The sequence below is a fragment of the Eriocheir sinensis genome, chromosome 49 (genome assembly GCF_024679095.1).
Source record: "Eriocheir sinensis breed Jianghai 21 chromosome 49, ASM2467909v1, whole genome shotgun sequence".
In the NCBI taxonomy this organism is placed as follows: Eukaryota; Metazoa; Arthropoda; class Malacostraca; order Decapoda; family Varunidae; genus Eriocheir; species Eriocheir sinensis.
Window position 1 is genome coordinate 11706331 of NC_066557.1, and position 3531 is coordinate 11709861.

Below are 3531 nucleotides of genomic sequence, written 5' to 3' on the forward strand. Positions count from 1 at the left end.
AAAGTAGGAAGGAAAGAAGGAAGGAAGGAAGGAAGAAAGAAGGAAGAAAATAAGGAAAGAAGGAGGGAAGAAAGAAAGGAAAGAAGGAAGGAAGGTAGGAAGGAAGGAAGAAATTAAGAACACAAGAAATGAAAAAAGAAAGAAAACACAGAAGGCAGGAGGGAAGGAAGAAAGAAAGGAAAGAAGGAAGGAATGAATGAAGGAAGGAAGAAAGAAAGAAATTAAGGACACAAGAAATGAATGAAGAAATAAGAAGGAAAACATAGAAGGCAGGAGGGAAGGAAGAAAGAAAAGAAGGAAGGAAGGAAGGAAGGAAGGAAGAAATTAAGCCGGAGGGAGGTAATGGAGGGAGGAAAAAAAAGGGAGAGTAATGGAGGGAGAGACAAGGTAATGAAAGGATTGAGGGAGGAAAGAAGGGAGGGAAGAAACTTAATGGGAGGAGGAGGAGGAGGAGGAGGGGAAAAGGCTAGACGAAAACTTTCCCTTCCCTTCCTTTCTCTCCCCTCCTCCTCCTCCTCCTCCTCCTCCTCCTCCTCCAAATCTCACACAGACGGGCGCCAGTTTAGGCCAGACAGAGAGAGAGAGAGAGAGAGAGAGAGAGAGAGAGAGAGAGAGAGAGAGAGAGAGAGAGAGAGAGAGAGAGAGAGAGAGAGAGAGACACACACACACACACACACACACACACACACACACACACACACACACACACACACACACCTTTCTTCTCCCCCCCCTCCCCTCCCCTTCCTCCCCACCCCTTCCCCTTCCTCCCCACCCCATTCCCCCCCTCCCCACCCACACACACATACGCACGCACAGTTGTTGAGACGCATAAAAAAAGGGGAGAAAAGAGGGGAAGAAAGGGGAGGAGGAGGAGGAGGAGGAAGAAGGGGAGGAGGAGGAGGGGGAGGATATCTTTTAAACTCCCCACTGTTATTTTCGTATCCAGCGCCCAGCAACTTGAGAAAGGGGAGGAGGAGGAGGAGGAGGAGAAGGAGGAGGAGGAGGGGAATAGGAAGGAAGGAAGAAAGTGATGAAAGAAGGAAGAAAGGGGAAGAAAGAGAGGTGTTAAAAGAGAGAGAGAGAGAGAGAGAGAGAGAGAGAGAGAGAGAGAGAGAGAGAGAGAGAGAGAGAGAGAGAGAGAGAGAGAGAGAGAGAGAGAGAGAGAGAAACAACACTACTAGGAAGAGAATGTTGGAAAATTATGAGAATTCAGAGGAGGAGGAGGAGGAGGAGGAGGAGGAGGAGGAGGAAGGGGAGTGAGAAGACAGAAGAGGGGAGATAAGGAAGGAGGGGAAAGATGAAATGGTAGTAGTAGTAGTAGTAGTAGTAGTAGTAGCAGTAGTAGTAGTAGTGTGAATGTGTGTGTGTGTGTGTGGGTGTGGGTGGATGTGGGTGTGTAAAGTGAAGAAGGAAAAAGAAGAAAAAAAGAGAAAAAATGAGGAGGAAAATGGAGGAAAAAAGGAAAGCAAAAATAGAAAGGAAAAGGGAAAAAATAAAGGAGAGGAAAAAAATGGGAGGAAAAATGGAGGAAAAAAAGAAAGAAAAAATAGAAAGGAAAAGGAAAAAAATAAAGGAGAGGAAAAAAATGGGAGGAAAATGGAGGAAAAAAGGAAAGAAAAAATAGAAAGGAGGAAAAAAAATAAAGGAAGAGGAAAAAAAGGGAGAAAAAAAAGAAAAGGGAGAGAGAGAGGAAAGAAAAATAGGATAACAAGCGTCTTTTGTCTTCCTTCCCTTAGACACATTTATCTCTCCTCCTCCTCCTCTTCCTCCTCCTCCTCCTTCTCCTCCTACCTGTATCTCCCCTCACATACCTTATTACGTGAGGAATTTCTCTCTCTCTCTGCGTGGGTGTGAGAAAGCCAGTCACGTGTCCTCTTGATATCGAGAGAGAGAGAGAGAGAGAGAGAGAGAGAGAGAGAGAGAGAGAGAGAGAGAGAGAGAGAGAGAGAGAGAGAGAGAGAGAGAGAGGGGCAAGGAAAAAGGGAGTGAAAGAAAATTGAACAAGAAAGGGTCTGAACTCTCTCTCTCTCTCTCTCTCTCTCTCTCTCTCTCTCTCTAATTGCTTGTGTGTATGTGTGTGTATTGCTTTAAGGAGAATGTGTGTGTGTGTGTGTGTGTGTGTGTGTGTGTGTGTGTTTTCCTCAGAGGGGGGGAGGGGAAAGGGTGTTTTGACAAGGAAGTTAAATGATAAACAAAACGGAGAGGAAAGGGAGGAGAAAGGGAGGAAGGGGGAGAAGGGGGAGGAGGGGAGGGGAGGAAGAGGAGAGGGGAGGAGGAGAAGGGGGAAGGAGGAGAGGGGAGGAAAGGGGGGAGGGAAGGAGAAGGGGAGAGGGAGGAAGAGGAGAGGGGAGGAAAGGGAGACCAGGTGGAGAGAAAGGGGAGACAGATGGAGAACTAGGGAGAGAGAGAACGGGAGAGAAAAGAGAGAGAGAGAGAGAGAGAGAGAGAGAGAGAGAGAGAGAGAGAGAGAGAGAGAGAGAGAGAGAGAGAGAGAGAGAGAGAGAGAGAGAGAGAGAGAGAGAGAGAGAGAGAGAGAGAGAGAGAGAGAGAGAGGGAAGAAGAAAAGGAAGAGGAAAAAGTTAGAAAAGAGGGAAGAAGGAAAATGGAGAGAGGGAAAAAGTTAAAAACGAGGGAAGAAGGAAAATGGAGAGGGAAAAAAGTTAGAAAAGAAGGAAGAAGGAAAAGGGAAAGAGGGGAAAGAAATGGAAATTGAAGGAACAAAGGAAAACAGATACAATATTTTCCCAATGATTTTCTTTTCTTATTAATAATGAAAATTTTCCCATCAAGATTTGCGCCCACATTTTTCTTAATTTCTTTTATTGTTTTCCTTTTATTATCCTACCTTTTTTTATCTTAATTCCTATTTTTCCACCTTTTCTTTATTTTCCCAGTTTTCATATTTTTTTCATATTTTCCTGTTTTCGACCTTTTTAATTATTTTCCTGGTTGTTTCGTATCTATTGAATATATTTTTTTTTACTTTTTTTCCATATTTTCCTATTTTTTGTCTATATTTTTCGTTTTCATATTTTCCTTTTTTTATTTTTTTTATTTTTCCTTATTTTCCTTATTTATTTATTTTATTTCCTATTTACCGTTTTTTTTATATTTTCCTGTTTTTCATTTTTCTGCTTTTTTTCCTTATTTTCATTATTTATCGTTTTATTTCCTATTTTAACAACTTTTTCTCTTTTCCATAATTTTCCCTATCTTCATATTTTCCCCCCATTTTCCTCCCTCTACCTCAACTACATTTTCATCCATACATTTTCCTTTCCCTATTTTCCCCAATTTTTCATACTTTCCCTAATTCTTTCCTTCCTCCTTTTCCCTCAAATACTTTTCAGTCCATATTTAAACTTTTCCTTTCCTTATTTTTTTCCTCGCATGAATATTTGTCTACGTGAACACCTGAGACATTAGTCACCTGTGTGTGTGTGTGTGTGTGTGTGTGTGTGTGTGTGTGTGTGTGTGTGTGTGTGTACCTGTCTCCCTCACCTGCGGCCCATTACCACCTGCCTAACC